General features: G+C 35.7%; 1 long non-coding RNA gene across 1 annotated transcript in view; it reads right to left on the bottom strand.

The window, feature by feature from the left end:
* Positions 1 to 18,961, bottom strand: part of LOC131921232 (uncharacterized) — a 100,773-nt gene extending 81,812 nt beyond the window's left edge. The window contains exon 1 of the long non-coding RNA XR_009381904.1: positions 18,704 to 18,961. This is a non-coding gene — a long non-coding RNA (uncharacterized LOC131921232). The remainder of the gene's footprint in view (positions 1 to 18,703) is intronic.
* Positions 18,962 to 27,853: the final 8,892 nt, after the last annotated feature.

Below are 27,853 nucleotides of genomic sequence, written 5' to 3'. Positions count from 1 at the left end.
TTATGAAAACCATGGTGCTATTTTATCATAGTCATATTTGTATTACTTATTAATTTATTATATTAGCAGATTTACAATATAAAACTCAGAGGGCAATTGTATATATGTTCATTTTTCCTCTACTTATGTAGATTTTTGAATATGAGAACTGTTTACTTCTTTAAATGACATATAAAATATTAATCATTTTTATTCTTAACATGTCAAATTTCAAATACAGAAATGGTGATTTTCACAAATAAAACACACAAGTCTAGCAACATATCCATTCTAGGTATAGTGGCTGAAATCCATTCTTTCCCACTCTGAATTTTCATTTCAGAAAGTAAATGCAAGATAATGATGTTGTTGTAGGACTGCTGGGACTCTATCAGAACTAATGAAAGCAAATAATATAATACAATACCAAGGATATTACCCACAAATGACAGTGGTGTTCTTATAGCAGAAGTCCTTTTATTAGGAGGTGCCTGGGTCAGGGCTGCACTTACTGTCTCACAATAGATTTGGAAGAATGATAAGAGCAAAGGAAGGGCTAGTGTTGCAGGAGAATTGTTCCTACAGCCATTCCACTGTGCCCTTAAAGCCACCTAGAATCAAAGGAATGAGTCACTCATTGGCTGACAGGGATTAACCATAGAGTTCTTAGAGGACTGAGGAAGCCTGCTAGAGAGGACAGGAGGAGAGAAGAGGGGATTTCTGGGTCTGGTGGTTCTGGAAAAACGTTGAGCGAGGGTCAGCCAAATGGCTGTGTGCTTTCCTTATTTATCAGGTCTTTATCTCAGTTTCCGACTCTTGAGTTTTTATTATATGGGAACAATTTAGATATTCATTATAGGCTAGGAAACAAGGTTTTACTGAGAAATATAGAGTAACTGCTCCCTTCAGCAAGGAGGGGTCTCAATATGGATTACTAAGTAGTTCTTGGCAAAGGAAGTGTTTTTATAACTTGAGGACAGCCGATTGGTTCATGCACATACATAAGCCAGGTGTCAAGTTGTGATGAAACTAATTATCTAATTAGGATATATGGAGAGTCCAAGGGACTGAATGATTGGTCAAGGGATAGAATGGAAGAGGACAGACTCAGAAAAGCCCACTGAAGGCCCCAAGAAGGAAGAACCAGAAAAATAAAAAAAGAAAGAGTGTCAATCATATGTCTTTTGATGAGGCCTGGGTAGTCTTTGGAATTTCAGTTCCTGGACCCCTTATTTACTCCTTGACTTTATCAATCATTGTGTAGAGGTTACTAGAAAACTTTTGTGTTTCTAGGCTTGACGTCCAGTTTTGTCAGGACATAGAGACACTTTTGTTTGCTTAGGCCTGTGACCTGACTAGCTGCCTAAAGAATAGGGCTCTCTCACTTCTAATTCCTATCACTTTCAATTAGGAGATAGATTTTTTTGTGAGCGAATGTTACATTTGTGACTTTCTTTTGCTTCAAATTAATGAGGATTTACTTTCTGCAGTTTAGAGCTCAAGGCTACTAAAGGCTAAATGCCCCAGCAGGGAACAATAGTTAGTGAATTCATTCACTATTGGTTTAGATTTAATAAGACTTTCTGCTTCTTCTCACATGCGTGAGTTAAGGAAGGATTTTTCATTTAGGCTGAGTTTGGCTTCCTTGTGTGGAATTCCAAGAGAGTTTCCTGTATTATTAAGCCAATGAGCCAAGGAACGTCTATTCCCTAAACAATTAGCTTCCATAAATGAAGTGTAGAAAGAAAGACAATCCATGAATTCACTATTTGTTCTTCCTGGGTGCAGACATTAAATGGCATTAAGGCTCTTTGAGTTGTGACACATGAGGTGTAATTCAAAAGGAAGAGAGTAATAGCTTCTAGTCACCCAAGAAATCAATCACAGCCCTTTAGAGTTACACCCTCACAATCATTTCTCTTCATGGAGGACTGAATTTGTACCCTGGAAGTAGAAAACTGTGGACCCTGTAGGTTGTATATTTTCCCCGTACTATTCTCAACAATTTATAACTGCCATTTGTAATTCTCAGTTATCAATATCTTTTATTACCCATTGTTTGACTTATATGTTATTATAGAAATATCCAGATGCCACAAAAATGAAAACCACTCATCTCTCAAATAGTGAAATTCTACTTCAGTAACTGTTGTCAGAACCTGTGGCTACATTTTTTATTTGTTTTCTTTCTTTCTTTCTTTTTTTTGGTTATTTGTTTGTTTAAGGTATAAAAATTGCAATTTAAGGCTGAAATGTTTTATAGAACACAGCCACCAAGAACCATATATATATATATATATATATATATATATATATATATATATATATATATATGTAATTTAATCTAACTTTACATATCAACCACAGATTCCCCTGTCCTCCTCCCCCCCGCCTTCCCCCAGCCCACCCCCCATTCCCATCTCCTCCATGGCAAAGACTCTCCTGAGGATTGAGTTCAACTTGGTAGATTCAGTCCAGGCAGGTCCAGTCCCCTCCTCCCAGGCTGAGCCAAGTGTCCCCATACAAGCCCCAGGTTACAAACAGCCAGCTCATGCACCAAGAACAGGTCTTGGTCCCACTGCCTGGATGCCTCCCAAACAGTTCAAGCTAATCAACTGTCTCACTTATCTGGGTCTGATCCAGTTGGCCACCAAGAATCTTAAGTGAAAATGTTATATTTGCTTCTTCCTAGAATCTTGAACTCAAGAAATTTACAGAGTAAATGAAGGAGCAGGAGAGATGGCTCAGTGCTTAAAAGCACTGGCTGTTCATCCAGAGGACCTGGATTCAGTTACTAGCACCCACATGGAAACTCACAATGGTATTCGACCCCTGTTCTAGGGGATCTAATGTCCTCTTCTGGCACACTCAGGCTCCAGATAGTCATGTAGAGCACATATGTACATTCAGGCAAAACATTTCCTACACAGAAAATGCAATTATATTTAAAATTTATAAAAAAGTGTGTTACTATATCCACTCATGAAATCAGTTACATGTTACATATAAATGTTAATTTTACAAGAAAAATGAAAAAATCTGTTTCTAAAAGTATAAATAAAGAATATGCAATTTGATAGGCATAGAAACTCTACAATATGAATGAGTTTTGAACCAGAAGATCCTGGAGATCTGATATTGGCCACAATGGCGTAACATTTCTTTCCCCCTGCACAAAATGGTGACAGTAATGAGTAGTAAACAAAATAAACAAATGGGATCCCTAATGATGGAGTCTGGGACATTGTAATGACATTGTATTTGCCCTTTATGATATAACTGTTATCATGATTATTAAATAAAACTTCTCAAAATATTTAAGCCTTAAGCCAACTGAACACAAAGTTATAGTAAAGAAATATATTTAATTCTTGTTTCTTGAGATATGTCATAGCTTAAGCAACTAAACAGCACCTAGTAAAATTATTCAAAGAAGAAATTATATAAATCTTCACTCATTTAGTGTTATCTGTTTTCTTATTCTTAGTCACTCAAATTTGGTTTGTAATAATATCCTCTAAATCCAATGAAAACACATATCTGGAGATATACATATACATATACACACACACACACACACACACATATACACATATAAAATAAACAAGTGTAATCATGTTTATTTATGTTTTAGTCACACAACAATCCTGTTGATACAGGACACAGAAATAAAAGAATAATTATTTAGAGTGTAATGACTTTCTCAATCACCAGGATAAGTTTGGAAGCTATATCCTAAATGTGCTTGGCAGTGAGCTGGCATACAGCAAGATTGTTTAGTTCAGCTATTATTGGTTCCATGGGACCCAGGCTTGATTAAGTAGCCTCTTTTTTTGTAACCATAGTTAACTGATTCTATTTTCACTTTGCTTTTAGTAAATAGAAAACACTATCAGTGTTTTTCCAAGTAGCCAGTGTCGACCCTTCAAAGTGTTATCTACCTGTTTCTCAGAAGTAACTGGAAGATTTTAGTGCTGGAATTTTGAGGGTATTGGCTTTTCTTATCATATATTTTTTTGAGGAGCCACAGTGGCAGATTTCCAAAGCTTGCTACCTGGAACTTCCAAGCCAATAACTGGAATATAGAAGAAAATGTTAGAGGCAAAACAACATAGCTCACCAGCTTCAAGGTTCAATTAAAGCTTGCAAAGATGTCATGATCTGAACTGCACCACAACAGTGACTCAATGCAAATTTAAGAATGTTCCAATTTTTCCTTGACAGTTGTTTAGTGTCCAAATATGGCTAATGAACTGACTGCTAGCAAATATAGAACATGTAAAACTCTCACATTTCTGCAATTTTTATAAAATTTTTGAGTTGAATCACTTGCAAGGTGATAAGTTGCTTGATAGAGAAGGAAGATTCAAAATAATACAGAATCAAACCATAGCTTTTGCTGTATGTGCACCAGGATGAAGTCTGATTTGTGGGTTAAAAATCTCCTGTACGTTGATGCATTTGTCTCAGGTGACAAGTATATCAAGCTGCTTTTGTTTTGCTGCAAAACCTCTCAGGCTTTCATCATTTTCAGTTTCTTTTTATTTTATAATTTAATTTAATTTTACATATCAGCCACGGATTCCCCTGTCCTCCCTCTTCTTGCGCCCCCCACCCTCTCCCCAGCCCACTCCCCATTCCCATCTCCTCCAGGGCAAGGACTCCCCTGGGGATTCAGCTCAGCCTGGTAGATTCAGTCCAGGCAGGTCCAGTCCCTTCCTCCCAGGCTGAGCAAAGTGTCCCTGCATAGGCCCCAGACTCCAAACAGCCAGCTCATGCACTAAGGACAGGACCCGGTCCCATTGCCTGGATGCCTCCCAAACAGTTCAAGCTAATCAACTGTCTCACTTATCCAGAGGGCCTGATACAGTTGAGGGCTCCTTAGCTATTGGTTAATAGTTCATGTTCTTCCACTAGTTTGGTTATTTGTCCCTGTGCTTTTTCTAATCATGGTCTCAACAATTCTCACTCATACAATCCCTCCTCTTTCTCACCGATTGGACTCCTGGAGCTCCACCTGGGGCCTGGCTGTGGATCTCAGCATCTGCTTCCATCAGTCATTGGATGAGAGTTCTAGCACGACAGTTAGGGTGTTTGGTCACCTGGATCACCAGAGTAGGTCAGTTCAGGCTTTCTCTTGACCATTGCCAGTAGTCTATTGTGGAGAAAAAGCTGAAAATTGAGAAATCTAAGGCCCGACAGAATAACAATCAGGAGAACTATTCAATTTTGAACTCACACAGTTAATTTCCTTTACAAAAATAGAATAGAAAAGCAAATTCAAATCTTACATTTTTATGTCTTAAAATTAATTAGAATATTCACAGACTTATAATCAATAAACATTTAATTTTCTCCATAACAAATTATTTGGTGACTTAAATCAGGACAGACTCAATTAAGAACCAACATTTTCCAAGTTTCTAAATAGATTATAATAAAAAGAAAAACCCCTAAAATCCATATATCACTATTAACAATTTATTTTTATTAATTTCAGTGGAATTTCTATAATTTAAATGAACTTCAGATAAGTGTGTTGATTTTTTGGTAAAAAATGAACCTAATTAACTGCAGTCTATAATTGTCTTGAGAATAATTAATGGTAACAGTTAATCTGTTTTAAAAAAATTATTAAAAGATATTTGTTTCTACTTGGAAATCACATCCCCTGTGCTCCTTCACATTAATTTTTGCATCTCTTCTTTTGTGACATACAAATGTGTTTTTTCAAATTTTTACTAAACATCATTTTAACTTCTTCACGTTACGTGAACCGAACTGTTAAGAGCCTGTTCTTGTTTAGCCTATGAGGAGGCCCGACCCCTCAGAACAAAGCAACCACCACTCACAACAATGACAACAAACCCTGTCTGTAAGTATGTCTAAACATTGTGACCTTTCTCATATCTGTAGCCCGGAAAGAGAGTCAGCTTTCTCCTCACAGTCTATTACTGCAATTATTCTTCAATTAATATGTCTTAATAGTTCTCTTAAATTTTACCATAATATATCCTTTCTCAATGAAACACATAAATAACATAAATTAATTCATCATTGACTCTTCAAAAATATCCATGTCTCCAACTTCTTTTACTCAATAGTACCCTCTTGTATTTGAACCCTAAAAGCACTCCTTCTCTGATTATACTATTCATTAATGTTGTACAGAGCTCTTAGTTTTGTTGCTCCTGTGAAGGACCTGAAAAACTATCAACTCTAGGATCCATAAGAGAGATAAGGACAAAAAGCAGGAGTAATTGAGGACAATTGAGGAATAAATGGGTGAGTAATTAAGGGAACCTAGGGTTTTTTAGAGCAGAAGTTCAGGACCATCCATACTGGGAAACTAAGGTGAGTATGGAACATGAACTGTGATGCACAAGTTCTGGAAACTTACTGTGAATAACTCTGAGAGTTTAAATCCTGTGGGACCCAGACTTTTGTAAGATTACATCTTGGAAATCAGCCAAGCTCTCATAGTAAATATCAGAGAGCAAGGAAAAAAGAAAAAACCTTAAGTTTCCAGTACTAAACAGGGGAAAGGCTGTATTTTCGACAAAGCTACTCTGTGATCTATTTAACACAGATTTTCTTAGAAGAAATTAGTTGCACAGTAATGAAATTTCTAGTCTCTTATCAGAGTCTATTTGACATGATGGAATGGAAATACTCAATCCCAACCTATGGAGCCACCCTCCTTAACAAAAGAAAGGATGAATTGAAAGACCCTTAATCATGCCTATTCAAGAGACACATGCTGATTAGTATCTAAGACACTGTCATAATGTGGAAGATCAAACCACAATCCCAGTACACTATTCACATACATGCTTCTATGTTGCATTTTCAAAGTACATAAAAAATGTAAGAGTGAAATAATTCCTAAAGATGGCATAGGATACAAGCACCTTATATGGTTTGGACAATGATTGGAATAACATCTGACTTCTCCTAAGATATTGTACAGGAAAAAATGGGTGAGAGAAATAAGAGAAGGGTTGAGAGAGGGAAATCATCAACATAATATTCTGTATCTGGTGAATCTTTTTGTCAAAGTTGAAAGATACTTAAAAATTTTCTTAGATAAACTAATGGAATTAATTTCTAGAAGGCTTGACTTAAAATAAATGTTTTAGAAAATTCTTCAGAGATATAGAAATGACAGATCAGAAAAATAAGATTATTTATGGGAAGAGAGAATATCAAGTTAGAATGGAATTACTCAGTATGGATTGACAGTGTAGGTGGACACTTCAGAATACTGAGAATCATCATAGGATGAGCCCACTCCCTTTGGTTACCAATCCTAACAATTCAGTGAAACCCTAAAGATAGAGTTACCACCCATGAATGATGGCTGCATAACATAGAGAAGTCAATCTCAGGCTAACTAGGAGACTTCCAGCAGGCTAGCATTTCTGCAAGATGATGATATTCTGGTTGCTGGGGGAAAAAAGTCATCCATGGTCTTCCTAAGTCCTGAACTCAGCACATAGCAGTACTAATTTGGCAGGCAAGTTTGCAGACAGCTGGATTGAATTTGAGGCTTTCTCCACAGCAGGAGATTTTGGAATTATAGCCTAAACAATTCTGAAGTTCATTGCTCCCCACTAACCTACAGTACCAATCAAATCATAGTATTGCCATTCTAACTTTATCATGAAAATCAAATCAGCCCAATACATACTATGAAAAATTTACTAAAATCTCTTTATGTTCCTGTACCACTTTGACCCATATTGTACTTTGATCAATTTACTTTTTCATATTCTCTTGAGTTTGTATTTCTTCCCTTTCATGGTTGGTCTGCCTTACATTTCCCAAGTAAGCATATATTACATTTCAGTGAATACATTCACATCATTGTGCTATTGCAAGGATATAGACCTTAGGGCCAGGGTGATAGAAGTTTTAACCCTTATTTCATCTCCTTTACATGTGGGATTAGATATATATTTAAAATTACTGAGAAGTGATTGGGCTTTTGGATGAATTGCCTTTATCAGCATGTGGTCACCCATCAGCATCCATGTCTTTAAAGAAAGTTGACATTGACTGTCCCAGCAACTATCACTTTCTAATAGCTTATTAGCTAGGGGTTGTACTTGGAGATCATGATTTTAAAAATGTAAACTACATAATTGCAAATTATGATCTATTATTCTCAAAAAAAAATGAAACGTGGAAATTAGGATATTGTGAACTGAAAAGCTATTGAAAAAGTATCCATCTAAGTAGGCTGAGTGTGTGTATGCAAGTCTGTGTGTATATACACATTATATTATTTATGTGCACATATACATATTGAATATAATAAATGCACACACATACAAACACACATATATATATACATATATATGTATACACACACACATACACACACACACACACACACACATATATATATATATATATATATATATATATATCACAAAGTAGAAAGGGGCTTGTGGTGGTTTGAAAGAGCAATATTCCCCTACAAGATCCTGTATTTGAATCTTCAGTTGGTATTGCTGTTTGGGGGAATTTATTAAACTTTTAGGACAAGGATCATTGCTAGAGGAAGTATATCACTGAGAGCTGCACTTTAGAGTTATATGCCTTGCTCCATTTCCATCTCCATATTTGTTTCCTGGTACGCTGACAAAATATGCAACTAGCTTCCTCCTCTGGCCACCTGATGCCACATTACCTCCCTTCCCCCTGACATTACAGACTCTAAATTTCTGAAATGATAAGCTAAAATAAACTCTTTCTTCTAATGTTTATTTCTTCTAATGTTTATTTTGTTCCTGGTTTTTGTTGTTGTTGTTGTTTGTTGTTGTTGTTTTGTTTTGTTTTTTATCACAGCAGCAGCAAAGTAACTAACAGGGATTCACTTGGGGAAGAAGTGGGACCAGAAGGAGATTGTAGCAATAGGGTAAAGAGGGTAAATGTGTTGATATACATTGCATAGGCATGCTGAAATATCAGAATGAAACTAATCTTTGTACAAGTAATAATCACTAATAAAAACATACAAAAATAAATTATAAGAAATACTTAAATCAATAAAAAATACATTCTGGAACATATATAAAAAGCATAATATATTTTTGTTTATGCTTGTTGTGCAAATTTCTTGGAAATGTAAAGAATCCAAAATAGCTCATATACTCTTTATATCATGGGAAATGATAGGAGCAAACATTTCTAAACATCCCTATCTGAATAATGATTTTAAAATAAGGCTTTGCACATATGAAGCCACAGTCATATGACAGTGTGCACAATATCTCTGCAGACTCAAATAAAACATAACCCCAGGATGGAGGGGTAGAGGTGAGAACAAAATTCTTTCACTGCTTAGGAGCTATTGGTATTTGGTAGCTGTTGAGAATGGGAGAGTCAATTTTGTATAATAGTGTTTTCCCTGATTGACCATGCTACAGCAGAAGGCCTCACCTCCAAAAGTATATGGGCAAAACTAATTGGACTCATATATTAATAATTTTAAACGGAAGGCAAAAAGTGGAGTGGATAGAGAAGGGGATGTTGACAGGGGTTAAACATGATTAAAACATGTTGAACAAAAATTCTCAAGAATCAAAATAAACAAATAAATACAACTAGCAAAATAGCATGAAAGTTTTGTTTGGAAATAAATGATGCTAAGCATATCTGGGATACAGGGGTGACAGAATAAAATTTTACCTCACAGGATACTCAATAAATCAATAGATGAAACAGCTCCTAAATTTGAAAGTCTTGAAACAATGAAGCTTCTAGAATCTAGCTTAAAGCATAATTTCAGGTGGAGAAAAACAAACTAGATTTAAGAAGTTCTAAGCATTAAAGAAAACATAACAATTTTAAAGGCATTAATATCTAAGCACTTTGATTCTTCAAAGACAATGAAGCACTTGAAAAATTAAATTACACAAAGAGAAATCTATAAACGAATTGACTCATAATCAAAATAGAGAATCCCCACACTGTAGCATGAATCTTAAAAGGTCTTAATAAAATCAAACACGGTGCCAGTTACTAGGGTGAATACTGGAAGATCAGAGAAGCACAACAAGCCACAGCTTCCTCACCTCACCAATTCCTCAGCTGATTCTGTTTCCTCAGACTGGAAGCTTCTGTGTCCTCATCCAAATAGACCTCAGCTGAACTGCTGCTCAAAAGCGTAAAAGCTTAACCAGCTCTAGTTCCTGGACCTCACACCTTATAGACCTTTCTGTTTTCTGCCATCACTTCCTAGGATTAAAGGCATGAGTCACCATGCCTGGCTGTTTCCAGTGTGGCTTTGAACTCACAGAGATCCGGATGGATCTCTGCCTCTGGAATGCTAGGATTAAAGGCATGTGCTACCACTGCCTAACCTCTATGTTTAATATTATGGCTGTTCTGTTCTCTGACCCCCAGATAAGTTTATTGGGGTGCACAATATATCAACCACACCACACATCCATTTATTTTCTTTCTGTGACTTACTAAGGTGGAACACAATCTAACAATGGCAGATTTAAACAGTTTATGTAAAAGCTTCCAAATAACCAAAAACATACATAACCTTACCAACCTCATTTACAACACAGTAATGGAAACTCAAGCTTCAATGATGTACTATAGAAGAGAATGATACAATTAAAGTCTTATCCAAGAGTAATTAAGAAAATAAAACCTTAGAAACTTTTACACATCAATTGGAAAGTTATAAATCTATATATTCACTTGTGAAAATAGTTTCATGTGCTAGGATGAGAGCGGTAAGATGCATATGCCACAAAACAACAGATGGTAACAATCACATATATGCCAGTGTGCCTTCTAGAGGTCTGTGCCAGAACATTCAGGGCAGCATTATTTTCGACAGTTAACAATGGATGTAATTTCTTTTGAAAAATCACTTAGAAAATAGATACATAACTGCTGATTAATAAAGTGGAGGACAATTCAGCAATAAAACCTATACGTTCTAACTACATGTAACTGAAGTATAGACGTGTTAGACTTTTCATCTCCACGATGAACACATGAGAGAATGTAAAGGGAAGCTTAAATTTGGCTCACTGTTGGAGAGGTTCACTTGGTTGTCTGGCTCCATTGCTGTGGGCCTGTAATAAGGAACATCACCCTGACAACAGAACCAAATCATTCACCTAATGATAAACCAGAAGCCAAAGAAGGGTCAGGAAAAGGTCAGGGTTGAGGGTTGTCTTCCAGGGAATGCTGCCGATGACCCAGTTTTCCCAAAGAGGCTGCATTAGCCATGTCTTACCCTCCCAAAAGTTCCCTCAGATTCCAAATTCATGAATGAAGTCACAACTCACATGATCAAATGACATCCCTGGAGTCCAAGTGCACAGAACTGCTTGGATAAGGGATAAAGCTTCAGTACACGAGTCTATGGGATAATTTATACATAAGCCATAAAATAGAAGAAGTACCATAAAACTTTTACTCAGGTAAAAATGGTTTCAAAATAAAAATACAAATGATATAAATGAATCTATTCAAATAAATGATTTAAATAATGTAAAATGTATTTATTCTTTGCAGAAATGACTTCTTGGGAGCTGGAAATAACAGGAAAAGCAGCAAAGTAATTACAGTGAAGATCAGCATGCTAAGTTCCCTTAGGCCACCGTAATAGAATAGACAGACATGGGTGTCTCAGGGTTACTGATAGCATTCACTTCTTGACCTGAGATTTGGTTCCTAAATGTTGGCCTATTAACAATCATTTCATCTATCCATTTACTTCCGTGCACCTGTCTTTGGAATTTGACATTACATAATAAAATAATAACTCTACATATCTATTGGAAAAATTCATAGGATGCTAAACTATATTAACAAGCATAATTTTCCAGTGATTTCTACTCTTACTCTTAAAACTTAGTTGTTTGGTCTTGAAGAAATTTACACAAGATGACAATAACACACACACACACACACACACACACTCACACACACACACATAAATATATATTGCAGATACACATGCACGTAAACTTTTTATAGCTATACAAATTGGTTCATATACAGATTTGCAGAATATAAACATGCACTATTATACAAGTGAGTGTATATTCAGAAACAATAAATTATTGTGTTTATAAGTATCTGTTCCTGAAGGTCTCACAGGTATTTTGCCGCCTTCTCTCACACTCATCTCACTCACAGTGTTTTGCCCAAATTGTGGTTTAGATAAATCACCCTGAAAAGCCAATGTATTCAAGTTTGGATACCAGCATATGGAACACTGGGAGGTTGTAAAAACTTTAAGATGGGCTGTTGAGTCACTAGAAATGAGACTTTAAAGGGGACATGATACACTACTGATATCTTCTTCCTCCACTTTATTTTGCTTCCTGGACATGAGGTGATTTTCTCTGTCATGGATTCCCCACCATTATCATCTAGTTTCCTAAAGCGATGGGTCCTCCTGATCCTAGGCTGGAGCTGCTGAAGCCATGATCCAAAAGAAATCCTTTCCCCTTAAGGGGTAATTGTTTTGACAAAATCTGACTAGTGCAATTATCTTTTCTGCTCCTTGTTGAATTTCTTAGGCATATGCCTGCAACCTTACTATTAACTCTGAATTGTCCCACAGCTTAGAATGCTACTCCCCAAATATCAACTTGGGAAAAAGTTACTTCATATGTTTTCAAATATCAACTTCATGATGAGTCTTATACTTTAAAGCTGAAACTTCTTTGAGTTTTCCTCCTCTTCATCTTCCATATCTTCTGGAATAATTTATAACTGACTTATTATATTGCCATTATTATATGGTTTCTTATTATAACAGATTATACAGATCTTTTGCTGCAGTGTGAATTCAAAGGAATTGAGTTCTTTATTTTATTCAGCAAAGCACAGAGAACACTCTAATATTCACATTTAAAGACATTTTTTGATCCATAATTCAAATCCAGGTATATGTGACTTTAACATGGATGCTTTGCAAATACATTCTTCCCAAGAGTTTCTTTTTGTCAGTAAAGACAATGGTTTTTGATTTACTAGCTCTATTGATGTTTTGTTTGTGTTAATTTAATCACTGAATTATTTTTCCCTTAGCTAGTTTCCTTCATTTACCCACTTTTAACAAAAGTGTAGATTTGTTCTGAGTAAAACTCAAGTATTTTCTCTGTGTGGTATTATGCATTTTGGTTGAGAGTTAGCTCCCTATTTCCATGGGTGGTAGTCGAAGGATGTGACCTATAGTATAGTCACAGTCACAGCTGTCATAGGTTTAAGTGAGGGCAATGATTAAGTCTCAGCCACTGAGAATTGCCATACTGATTTCCAAAGTGGCTGTATGAGTTTGTACTCCCACCAGCAGTGGAGGAAAGTTTCCCTTGCTCCACATCTTCTCCAACATAAGCTGTCTTCAGTGTTTTTTATCTTAGCCATTTGACAGGTGTAAGATGGTATCTTAGAGTGACTTTGATTTGCATTTCCCTAATGACTAAGGATGTTGAGGAATTCTTTAAATGTCTTTTGACCATTGAAATTCTTCTGTTGAGAATTCTCTGTTTAGCTCTGTGCCCCATTTTTTAATTGGATTATTTGGTATTTTGATGTCTAGTTTCTTGAGTTCTTTATATATTTTGGATATTAGCCCTCTGTCAAATGTGGGGTTGATGAAGATCTTTTCCCATTCTGTAGGCTGCCATTTTGTCTTATTTATTGTGTCCTTTGCCTTACAGAAGCTTCTCAGTTTCAGGGGGTCTCATTTATTAATTGTTGCTCTCAGTGTCTGTGCCAGTGGTGTTATATTTAAGAAGTAGTCTCCTGTGCCAATATAGTGACTTCTCAGAAAATTGGGAATCAATCTACCTCAAGACCCAGCTATACTTCTCTTGGGCATATACCCAAAAGATGCTCAATCATACCACAAGGACACTTGCTCAACTATGTTCATAGCAGCATTATTTGTAATAGCCAGAATCTATAAACAACTTAGAAGCCCCTCAACTGAAGAATGGATAAAGAAAATGTGGTACATTTACACAATAGAGTATCATTCAGCTGTAAAAAAACAATGACATCATGAAATTTGCAAGCAATTGGATGGAACTAGAAAAAAAATCATCCCGAGTGAGGTAACACAGACTCAGAAAGGCAACTGCAGTATGTACTCACTCACAAGTGGATATTAGATGTAAAAAAAAGGATAACCATGTAGCTGAAAGTTTTCCTGTGTCCCGCCCAGTCCTGCAGCCACTCAGACCCAAATAAACACACAGAGGCTTATATTATTTTTCAAACTATATGGCCTAATGGCCCAGTCTTCTTGATAGCTAGCACTTACATCTTAAATTAACCCCTTTCTATAAATCTATACTTTGCCATGTGGTTTGTGGCATACCGGTACTTTACATCTTGCTTCTTCTGGTGGATGCTAGCAGTGTCTCCTGGCTCTTCCTTTCTCCTTCCCTTCTCTCTAGTTGGAATGTCCCACCTAACCTTATTCTGCCTCACCATTGGCCAAACAGCTTATTTATCAACCAATCAGAGCAACACACATTCACAGCATACAGAGCAACATTCTACAGCATAACCAGACTATAAGCCATAGCTTTCGAGAAGCTAGTTAACAAGGAGGACCCTAAGAGGGATGCATGGATTGCCCAGGGAAAGGGAAATAGATGAGATCTCCTGGGAAAACTAGGGGAAGGGTGTGGTAGAGGGGAGGGAACTGGGTTTGAGAATATGAGGGAATGGGATGGTCAACCTGGGGGAGAGAGAGAGTAGGAAAGCAATGAAAGAGATTACTTGATAGAGGGACATTATGGGATTAGGAAGAAATCTGGTGCTAGGGATATTCTCAATTTTCCACAAGGATGACCTCAGCTAATACTACCAGCAATAATGGAGAGTGTGCCTGAATTGGCCTTCCCCTGTAATCAGGTTAGTGAATACCCTAACTATAATCATAGAGCTTTCATCCAGTAACCACTGGAAGCAGATGCAGAGATCCACAGCTATGTACTGAGCCAAGCTCCTGGAGTCCAGTTGAAGAGAGGTAGGAGGGATTATATGGACAAGGGGGTTAAGATCATAATGGGGAAATCTACAGAGACAACTGAACCAAGCTCATGGGAACTCAGGAACTCTATACCAACAGCTATAGAGCCTTCATGGAACCTAACTAGGCCCTCTGCATGTGGCAGACAGTTGTATAGCTTTGTCTGTTTGAGGAGCCTTGGCAGTGGGAACAGGATCTTTTCCTGGTGCATGATCTGACTTTTAGGATTCCATTTCCTATGGTGGGACACCTTGCTCAGGCTTGATACAGGAGAGAGGAGTTTAGTGCTGCCTCAACTTAATGTAATAGCCTTTGTTGATTCCCCATGGGAGGCCTTACCCTTTGGGAAGAGTTGATGGGGGGTGATTTTAAAGACAGGGAGGGTCAGGGATGAGGGGTGAGAGGGGGATCTGTGGTTGCTATATAAAATGAATAAAAAAATTTAAAAAAGAAAATAAACAATATACTGTTAACAACAACAACATAAAGTCTCAGCCACTGACTATTCTGATCCAAAGATGACACTACAACTTTCATTTGACAGCTGTAGAAAACTATATTTTTGCTATAAGAATATGGACAAAGGAAATCTGTATTCATAAACTGTTATGTTAGAGAACATTTTCAGTAATAGGAATAAAGCAAAAGACAAAAAAAATTAAACCAGGAGAAATTATTTACCCTTTTTGGTAAAGTCATAAAAAGCAAAATCCCTGAATTTTAAGTTCTGCTCATTAAATGTCTTTAAATTTTCTGAATTCTCACTACTCATGTCATATCCCCTACTAAATCTCACTAAAAATTATCCCCATTCATTTAATTCAGTATTGCTTTGCTTTGAAATTCAGTTCTTGTGTTTCATGAGGATACCTTTCCCTTTGGGTCCTCTGCTTGGCTAAGTTACTGCAGCGTTTTTGTGAGTTTAATGGAAGGAAGCCAGAAGGAGGAGACTATTTGCAGCATTGGTTTGGAATTTCAGAGCATAGTATAGGACAGGAGAGGTCATTTTCACAGCACTCCCATAACCTCTGTAAATAAAAGAGAAATAACTGGATGCTAAAACAGGTAGATTCTGCATAATATACTCTTGTATTTTTTTTTTAAATAGCATCACTGCAACCATCTTGTGATTTAGGTGCTATTGTTATTTTACACTCAAATTTGGGGAAACAGAAAGTTAGACACTATAGTTAATGAATTGATCACACATACACAATTAATGATGGGAGATAAAGAATATGCCAAAGATATTAGTGAGTTTTGCTTAACACGAATCAACTAAACACATTGTAGCTATTCAAGATTACGAATTTTCAGAGAGCAATGATTCACTCCAGTGTTCCTTTTATTTATAATGTGATTTGTAACCAAGAAAACTTTGCTTCACAGATATATTTACCTGTTTTCACAGGTTGTAAGTATAAGCTAAATGTGGCAAGTGTGACTACTTACTCCAGACAGAGTTTGAAACAGAGCAGCTTTCAAAATAGACATTGTCTATGCTCAGATATATGATGAGGCAGATGGTGAGAATATGTTGATTAAAAAATTTGAAGAGAAAATTTTTACCATGTCTACACTCTCCTGGTATTGTGACTCTGTAGAATCCTTCTTAGGTCTATTTTACATGCAGAACATTCCAGCTTATGTGGGTACCTCTTCCCCAGAATGAATATTGTAAGAGCTGGGCCATATTTTTTTCAATCTTTTATTTATGTTAGTTGCTAAGATTCATGTGTATGTTATCATGTCCATTATATCATTAGACTTATTAAAGCCAACCTGTCTTGAGCAGGGTTTGTTAGAACTTTTTAGTATTTTTTTCCACTGTCTTTCTCTTTCAAATGAAGACACAAAATTTTCAAAATCATCCAGATATCAAAGTTCGGACCCAAGTTTTGATACACTGTGTCACATATCTTTCTACTATGTGAAATAATACAAAATAAACAGACTGACTATTAAATAAGGATGTAGAATAGATATCCTGATGTGAAATAGAAGCAATACCTTGGCTACTTATGTGAAAATCAGCTGACTCCTCCCTCTTGTATTTTGATGAAGTTGTCACATTTGTAGTCCTTCTAACAATAAAGATTTTAAATCATTCTGTTTTCCAAGACCTCTGCTAGAATAAATTTAGAGGCATGATTTCTTAACAATCATACTAATAAATACAATGTCTATTCTTGAAGTGCAGCACGACTCCCTCTCTGTGTCCCCACTGGGTAGATGATCTTTTGCTCTTCACACTATGTAAGAAGCAAATGGATTTTCTACAACAGTCATTGTTGGCTAGATGGTTTTCTCTTTCAGAGGGGTGAAGAAAAATTAAATATTAATGCAAATCTATATTGTAAGAACCATACAGGGGGCTGCCATATTACTATTATCCAATCCAATCCAAGAAAATGGGAACTTATTCCACATAAAACCTGTGCTCTGTTCTTCATAGTAATACTATTTGTAACAGCCTGTAATGGGAAAAAAAACTAGATGACTTCCACCTGATGAATGAATAAATAAAAATGTGGCATATATGTACAATGGAAATTACTGTATAATGCATAGAAATGTATTATTGACCCATTTTAAAAATTTGACAAAACTGAAAATGTTATAGTAAGTTAAGAAAGCTAGTCCCAGATAGCTTCTTACTGTTCTTTATCATTCATATAAAATATTTAAGATTAGGAAATAAAAGAACTAACATGAGTTTACTGTTATGTAGAACTGGGTATAGGGATGTTGGTCAATTGATAAAGATCAATATTGATGATTATGGGCTTTATTTTAAGGATGTCAAAATGTTCTGAAATTAGACAGTGGAGTGCCTACACATTGTAAACATAAAATAACTTTTAATTTTGCTTTTCTAGAGATGAAGAGTTTTGGATAGGTGATTTGAATCTCAAAAGTATGTTTTAAAATGGAAACTATCTGGTTGGTTTGTAAAAACATATATTTCAAACAAATGTTGTATTGCATTTTTGAGGCATTATTATAATAAACTTCAAAATATTCTTTTAGTATTTAATATTATCAAGTGAAATTCTCATAGAATTTATTTTAGTCCAATTAATTTGATGATTTGTTCCCCAACAGAGTTAATTTATCCATGGGGATTAATTAGTTTGTCCACAGCTTGCCACAGTAGCATGAGGACCAGTGCTCAGATTGCTAGAACACATCTAAATACTTTATGGGCTTGAAGCTTGCCTGTAAGCTTTGCACTAAGGAGGCAGAAACAGAGCATCCCATTAGGAATCTAGCTTGGTAGACTAGCCATCAGTAAACTCTAGTTTAAATATTAGATAGTGCCTCACTATATAAAGCAGAAAGAAATCAACTTTTGGAAGACACCTGACATCAACTTCTGGCTTTCAAATGCATGCACACTCAGATACACACACACACACACACACACACACACACACATACACACACACACACACATACTCACACACACACACACACATACACACACACACACACACACACACACACACGCACACACACACACACGTGTCACTACTTGCTTATGCCCCTACAATGTGACATGTGAATAAGCATCCATATATGTCCAGGCAATACAGGCAATACCCATACAAACAAATGATAGCCTCATCTCACACGGAATTATTTTTAATAATTGAAAAAGTATAGCTTAATCTTATATAAATTATTACTCACCAAAATCTTTCATCTTCTTGAATACCTAGAATGCTAATACCAAACTGGGCTTTGATTCAGTAGAAACTGTTTGTTCTCAATAATGTTTGCTACATTTAAAGGAGGTGAGTAGAGGAGAAAGACCTTTAAGTAGATAGAAATCACGTTTGTTTTTTTTAAACCTCTGGGGGTTCATAGTTCCTACTTCATTGATCATGGCTGATTCCTTTATCACTATCTACTCATATTGCTCTGAGATCTTCTCTCTGAAAGTGTGCAAAGTCTTTGAAGACAAACAGTGTGTTCTGTTACTAACAGACACAGTCACAATCCTCAGGAATGTTCTTTGGTACTGAGTACAGCTTTGTCTCCACAGCAACTGTGTCTATAGTTCAAATGCTGTTTTCCTGATAATCACCAGTGCCTTCCCTCCTCCTGGTCTTAGGAGATGGTGCTAAAGCAGAACTGTGACATCATTGGGTCAATCAAATATATGTTTCTGAAGCTGCCTGTTGTGATAACTCAGGACTAACATCATGTTATTTGGGAACACACAGTACAGTTTTGGAACCCATACTCATCAAGCACAAGGTAGGGTTAAAAAACTCCCCACACTAGAAAAAAAAATTGATTGACATTTGACCAATCAAGGTCTTCTTTCTTCACCAATATCTGCTATTCTGCCTCTGGAAAGCTGTTAATGACCATGGGGATACTAGACTAACAATGAACATGGTGTTGAGGAGCTGTAACGTGGGCAAATGCTCCTCCACTTCCTCAAAAATCCTGAACATATTCTGATGATTTTATCTTTCCACAAGTGACAGATTTCTGAGATCTGGAAGCCAGAGCGAAAAAAAAAGAAAAAAAGTGAAGTGAGAAATACTGAGAAGGATTTCATTTTTGACATAGGGCTCAGGAAGGTGCAGTGCACTTGTAATAATTGTTTCACTGGAGCAGAGGTAAATATTCCTGTGGCTTATTTTAGCACTTGAATTGCCAAAAGAACATCAAATTTAAATTTTCTCTTTGAAAATGAAATCAGATGTTAGCCTAAGAAAGCAAGAAGTAGTAAGACTTCTTTGCAAAATAACCTTGAAACGTATTTGTAAGCAGAGTCACTCAAAATATCCTGACTCCAGTAATAAAATATGCCTATTTGGTTATATAACTGCTCAGCTACTTGAGAAAGTATACTTTTTTTGACAACTGAGAATATCCAAAATTGGACATCACTAACCTTGAATACCTGAGGGCATGTTATTTTTGCTCAGTATGAAACAATTGAATCCAAGTCTAGACACTTGAGGACAATTGAAAAAGCTGTTTATTTTCCATATCCTATGATAATATTGACATGATTTCCATCATTACGATAATCCAAATCAAAATCTTCTCTAGATGTATTTAGCAAATTGGTTTCAACTTTCAGCTCACTTTTTATTCAGCATCCTACATGCTCAGCACTACTCTTTAGTTAAAATTAGTAAGTTGTTTTTTAGACAAAAAGAAATAAACATAATTCATATCTATATGATATCAGCTGTATCCTTTCTATGACCTAGTGTTCATATACCAATCCCTCATGTTTTAGAGAGTTTCTCCGTGTGATTGACTTTTAAGAAGGTGTCCATCATATCATATTTTTTTCATTTAATCATTTCGGTTCAATATATGTGCCATGAAACATGTTAGGTGTTGAGAACATTAAGAATCATAAACTTATCTTTCCACTAAAATAAATCTTGTCATCTAATAGAAGTTATGTAATTGACTATGAGATACGGGAGATGTAATAAAGGTGTTTCACTACCATTGATGTCATCTAGAAAGCTGTTTCAGGGAAAATGATCATAGTCTTTATTTATGAGGGGGAACAATGTTTACCATGTGTGGTGCATTGTTTCAGGATTGGTTGTCTTGTTTTTGTTTGTTTGTTTGCTTTTAGTTCTGTGGCAATGGAGGAACAAATGCATGAGGAACATTTGGGAACTACAACTCTATGTGATTAATGATAGTCTTATGTAACTAAGATACTGCAAAGGAGGTTAGGCAGGAGTCACTGTGTTACTTCCAGGGATGGCTCGAGGAACTTGGGGAGTAAACTGGAATGGAGATTCAGACAACTTTGGAAGCTTTGTACTATTGGCTAAAATACCATCATTCTCAATCTTGAAATAATTCAAAAGGAGTGGAACTCTAGACCTTGATTCCCTGCAGAAATTCCTATGCTGAATAGTTACATGAAAAATAAAATTTTCTATTAGTATCTGAATCACTGTAGTATGTTTTTGGTTTTATTTGCATTGGTAGTTCGGTGTGTGTTTACTGATGCACCATGCTATAGGACTAGGAAAGGCCTTCTCTGTTAAGGGGATTCCTGAAGGTCCATTGTCATTTAGAGGATAACATGAAGAAAAATACATTAAGAGATGAGGATGAATTGAGATGGATTTTTAAAGCCTCATGAATCTCACTGAGCCTGAAAAACAATAAATTATATCAAGCAGTGTAAAGGCATTGTAAGGTTTTGGAAGGAGAGTTTCTTACTTAGATTTGGCTATAGTATACATGTATACATAATTAAATGATTTCAGTACTTGACAAGGGACAAGAGCTGATGTAGGCATTGAGGTTACAACTGATAAAAGACTGAAATGTTATATCCAAAATTAAGGGCTCCAGTTTTGGGTGTTTGGTATCAGAGCCTTTGTTGTATTATTATTAGAAGAAAGATATTTTATAAAATACTGATAACTTGTAACAAATTTGCACATTAATTTATATATATATTAAGTGTGATATTATATGTGGCATAATTAGAAGCAGTGCTGAGCATATAGTGAACACCACTGATATTATACTACATTTGTTTTAAGCATGAAAAATGGGAATAAAGACATGTTAAACATGTTAAACAATGAAATGTTAATGTTAACATTACAATGAAATGTAATGTTAACAAACAATGAGATGTTAACAATGTTAACAATGTTCATGTTAAACAATGAAATTTGTAGGATTAGGAAGACAGTTGTGTTTGCAGAGTGAATGTCAGGACGTTAATGAATGTCTAAACTTCTACCATGATGATCAAAGTGGATTTTGTTATCATTATAAAAGATAAGAAAAATTTAAACCAGAGATGGAAATTAGTGAGATAAAAGATGGATAAATGGAAAGAGATGGGTGTGTGTGTGTGTGTGTGTGTGTAAAGCAGAAAAGGGATAGTAATAAAGTGATGAAATTAATATTTTTCAAATTTAAGTATATTAAATTATAGACCATATAAGACAGAATACTTGGCAAAAATCAATATATTGTTTTCACACCCAAAATGTCACTTGGTCATTCTTTCTACCTCTATGTATCTGTGTATCTATCTATCATCCATCTATATCTATTATTTATTTTCATGTATATATATCTACTACCTTTAAGTTGGTTCTAATCACATATGGAGAATAATCTTTGGGGATGGATAGATGTCTAATATAGGCATTAGAATTAGGATAATTACCAACCACAGACATCACATGTACTTGCAATTCATTGCTGCACTAACAGCTTAGACCATACTTGCAAGGTAAACAAGTTTAATGATAAATATCTCATAAATTTCAGTAGATTAGCATAACAAAACAGATTTCCTTTGCTTGGTTTTTGCTTTTTGTTAGTCAAACAACACTTGAATAAATATTTCCTCATATGTTGGAGATTTTTGTTGTTGTTGTTGTTGAAATAAAAGGAAGTAAGTTTCAAATCCAGGTATTTTCTAACATTACCTATTCATACCTTGAGTACCTCTGCACAAAAGAGAAAGGTAAATGAGAGCATAGAAATAGGAAACCTACATCTTTACTACCTTGGCCTGGATGTTACCCCCACACTGATATTCCATAGTTTATAATTACTAACACAATTTCCATTATGAGAAAGTACCTGGGGAGTTGCTTACTGAATGTAGGACAATGTACCAATATACCCTACATGTTATATAAAAGAGGGAGAGTGACATACATTTAGGGGGATGAACTGCAGTCTCCACTACAGCCTTCTGTTCTGGACAACAGAACTATCAATGGACTTGCTATCAGTCATAGACCCAATCAATCAGTCTCGAAGAAATAACTCAAAACATAATCATGTTTCATCACATGACTTCCTGGTAAGGGGAGGTCTCAAAAATAGAGAGCTATCAAATCATGATATGGCTCATAGATTTCAACCTGCCAATTAAAATATTTGTTTTTTGTTTGGTTTTGTTTTGTTTTAAGTGTTTTACTTTTTCATATGATTCATGTTATGATGTACAATATTACATTTTCTTTATCATTTATTGACTGGTGGACATTGAGTTTAAACGTCACATCTCGGCTTTTTCCATGGTTTCACTAAGGTGTTTTTACTAGTTTTCATTCTTAAAGTAATCAAAATATCTATCATTTGAATTGGAGTACCCTAACTTGCTATTTTCTATGATTTGTCCCACCTATTTTTATACTACAGTTATAATCTCTTTAATATTCTCTATTTTTTTATCCCTTATACTTCACAGGTGCTGTGGATATCGATCCCTTTGCATGCTGTGAATGTGTTGCTCTGATTTGGTTGGTAAATAAAATGCTGATTGGCTGGTAGACAGGCAGGAAGTATAGGCGAGACAAACAGAGAGGAGAATTCTGGGAACAGGAAGGCTAAGTCAGGAGACGCCAGCCTGTCATCCAGGGAGCAGCATGCAAAGGCAACAGGTAAAGCCACAGAACACATGGCGATACATAGATTAACAGAAATGGGCTGAGTTTAAGTGTAAGAGCTAGTCAGTGGTAGGCCTGAGCTAATGGCCGAGCAGTTTAATTAATATATGCTTCTGAGTGATTATTTTATAAGTGATTGCGGAGTCCGTGGGGCTGGGTAGGACTGGAGAAAACTTCAGCTACACACAGGGCCAACCACTATAGAAAAATACAGGGAAAAATAACCACTATTTAGGAATTTGGAATAACAAGGAACAATGCATATTAATGACCTAACTTATAAGCAATCACTTGCAAAAGCAATCTCCAAGCAAGAGTGATATTCCTTCTGTTCATTCTACAGCTGATTTCCCCCATGTTGGTAGTCATTCATGCTGCTGCTACTACCACATAACAAAGTATTTTTGGTTCATTATTATTCTTGATAATTTGTAAATTAAATTTTGTGGGATAGTTTTTTTTTCCACCCATATCTCGGTGTTTCCTGCCAATTTGTGACAAGATTTTACAGTTGTATGAACTTTCAGATCAGGCTCAAAAATTCATGACTGGGCTTCCTCAAAGACTTTTTCCAAAATGATAATAACAAAAATAGTAGTAGGAGATTCTCAATCTAACTTTTTTCTGTGTGCCAATAAAAACACTCAAAATTCCCTACTAGCTATAACTAGCCTGGCTTCTGTCTTTGCTAACTCATCCTTATGTCTACTCCCACATCAGATCTTACTGGAGTGCTTCTCTTGAGGTCATCTGAACAGATATATTATGTGATGTGATGATCAGTTTAATGTGTTAACCAATGAGCCAATAAAACACTAATGTTCATGGCTTTGTGGGGAGATTTTTTGTCTGTGTGATTCACATCTAAATCCACTTTAAGATATCGTGTTAGCTTGCACAACCTAGTTAGGCCTGAGTAGACCAGATCTAAAGCTGCCTTGAAGAAGACGACTTTTGTCTGTGAACCTCAACTTCAAATCTTGTTAAGGATGCCAACCCATCCTTTCTGGGGACCTGCTTCAAGAATTTCAGACTTAACTTATCTGATCAACAATACAATCATATAAACTCATTTCGCTAGTGCATATTTTCATATGTATGTCTTACTTGCTCTATTTCTTTTGTTCAGCTTAGCTGTTGCAAATGAATTGGTTTTTTGATATTATTTTGCTGTTGGGCTGATGTCTCAAATATTTTTCTAGCCTCTCTCATACAGTTTGAGGGCCACAAAAAGTCCTGTGCAGTCAATGTGCAGTAGAATACCCCAAAATGCAATGCCTTAGATAGAAATTTTATTTTGCTCAGGATTTTGTGAATCCAGAGTCCATTTGTTTGGTCATTCTGACTCAGGCACACATAATTTCAACGGAGTATATTTAATCTGTGCCTTTGTTTCTTTACCTTTATAATCAGTTTAATAACTGCATAAGTTTAAATGGATAAAACACTTAGAACTACCCAAACTTTATAGTAAATATAAAGTAAAGTAAGACAGTAATCTGTTTTTAATTCATGCTTCTATGTTCCTCTATCTCATCATTTTCCCCAGTATTTCTTCTTATCATTTTTAAAATATGGAAGGCAGAATGTACCCTAATTTGTGACAACGCTTTTATCTGGAAGGTGAGATAAAATGAAGAATAACTTATTCACTGATTTAATTTGTAAATGTACTTTGATTTATGAAACAAAACAAATACAAAAACTATTAATTTTCATAAGCCTACTATAGCTAGTGAGTACGAGTGCATTTGCATAGTATTCTAATAAGGTGCATGTACACAAACAGCCTCAAAATATACTGAGGCTTTTGAAAACTAAGTGTTCATGTATACTGACCCTATTGTACATTGATAACCCAAGAGTTAAGAGGTAGATTCCAATGACCAAATTATTAGAGTTTTAGAACACCCTATCTCCTATCATCAAAACAAACAGTTTTAATTGTAAGCTCACAAATATATTATATGTATTGCTTGCAACAGAGTGGGAGTGTCTGGCCAAATTTAAAAATAGAAATGGCCTGAGGTTAGCATTTTTAGGAGGGAAAAGGAGACATTTTTCTCTCTATGATTCTTAAGTAATTAATATAACTTATAATGAGGTACCTGCTTGCATCAGCAAGAAGCAAGGAGTCCAACCATCTGGGCTTGCAGGGCATGCCAGTGAAACTTGTTCATGTTATTTAGAGAGCTGTCTCTAAGAAAGTCTTCTACTCTGGACCTTGAGTGCCCAACACCAACTGATGCATCTACAAAACAGCTTCTATACCCAAGGCTCAGAGAATATTATAGAATCCAAGACCAAGAGAACCATAATATGATAGATAGCGTCTTCTATATTTGATTAGGAAGTTGCACTCATAAAATCTCAATATTGTTACCTTAACAACGCATAGAAAAGTGACTACCAGTTGACATGCCAATGCAGGTGGAGAAAATCCTACAAGGCCCTAACTCTAGGTGAAGAGCTACAGACAATTAATGGCTCCTGAGTGACAGGAAGTCAATCTCCCTGATAGCTTATCAAGTCCCAAGTTCTCAGCCCTAAACACATACACTTGTGAGCAACACCAAATGATGTATATGATGTAAATGTGTTTGATGTATACATATATGTGTATGTGTGTCTGTATTTGTATAGATATAATGTATATGTATGGGGACAGGGTGATCAGCAGTGATTGGAGCTCTTGAGTTTGATGCAAAAGAAAATACAGCTATTATGATCTTCTAAATCAAAACAAGCCAATGCTTATATATAAGTCAATATATATATATATATATATATATATTTATATATATATATATAGAGAGAGAGAGAGAGAGAGAGAGAGAGACAGACAGACAGACAGACAGACAGACAGACAGACAGAGACAGACAGAAATTAGATAGTGTTTCATGAATTGAAGCATTCATGGAGAAAATAATGAGTGTTTTTTTCAAAGTTAAACTGAAAACAGTAATAGTAATCACTAAGAATATTATATACAGCAAGTAGGGCATTTTCAATGATATTACACTGAGAAGTTATAGAAAGCAAATCAAAACATCATTTCAAAATGGATAAGAACACCTATTTTATTGTGTTTTATGTTTGATGTAGCAGGGTCCTGTGCTGTTGTTCCCTTTGGGGGATGGGGCCAAGTAGGCACAGAGTTAAACCACACAGATTCCAGGAGAATGTCGAAACAACAAGCTCAGTTACTCAGGAAGAGGCAAGCCTTATATACTCTTCACCCGACCCTGGGTGGAGGTCTGATGAATACGCATCTGCTGGTATGACATGGCTGCCTCTCATTGCTCCAGGTCATCTCCAGATCATGTTTCAGCTGCTGTTGCTAAGGCCCTTAGGCCGACCCATGTTGGCTCTCAGAAAGTATCTTTTTTTACTTGTTTGGGCCAGCTAGCCCTCAAGCCTGTTAAGAATGAGTCATCCCATAGTTCATTATTAAGAGACATGCAACAAGATCTTCCCAAACAGGTAGTCATATTAGATATTAAAGAAACATGAAAGTCAGGAATTTTCCTTAAAGTGAAATGCACATAGATAGTGGAGCTTCTTAAATGAGATAAAAGTGAACATTGAGAGAATCAATGCACTTACTGAATATAGAATGTTTTATGATGTGCTGTAATTTAAAGACTTTTCTTAGTGGAAAGAAAAACTGAAATACTCTAGACAATTTAAGAAATATTGTATAATGGAAGAAAAAAGCTTTCCATATCCTGAAAAACAATATCATACTAAAAAATTGTAAGGTTAATAGAGTATAAATCATGTACTATCTGAATTTCTTCAAACTTTTAGATGTCATAAATATTTTTATTTTTTAAAGTTTCTATTAGTTTATTGAGAGTTTCATACAGTATGTTTTGATCAAATTCACTTCTACAAGTCTTCCTTAATTAACACATTCCCTGCTCATTCAAGTTTGTCATATACATATTCATCGTATACATATGCATCATATGTGTAATAGCCCTGGTTGTTCTAGAACTCACTCTGTAGATCAGACTGACCTAGAGCACACAGAGATCTGCCTGCTTCTGCCTAATGAGTGCTGGGATTAAAGTTGTGTGCCACCATTAAAAATCCTTCAAAAACTTCTGTTTAACTCTAATGAGGATTTCCACATAGGCCATAAAGTGGTTGGAGGTATGCAAATTGATAACAAAGTGATTCCGGAAAGAGTTTTGTGGTTAAAAGGTCCAAGTTGCTTAGAAATGACTAATATGTATCTGTATAAAAGGTCTTATTTGGTAAAATGATAAACAAAAGATTAATTAATGCTTAAATTAATACTTTGAAAATGTAAAGTTAAGGTGTTATCTTAGTTTCTTTTCCAGTTGCTGTGATACAATGTACAGAAAAAGGAACTTAAGAAAAGGAATATTTTAACTCCACTGGCAT

Source organism: Peromyscus eremicus, chromosome 10 (genome assembly GCF_949786415.1).
Source record: "Peromyscus eremicus chromosome 10, PerEre_H2_v1, whole genome shotgun sequence".
In the NCBI taxonomy this organism is placed as follows: Eukaryota; Metazoa; Chordata; class Mammalia; order Rodentia; family Cricetidae; genus Peromyscus; species Peromyscus eremicus.
This window is presented reverse-complemented; position numbering and strand designations above follow the sequence as displayed.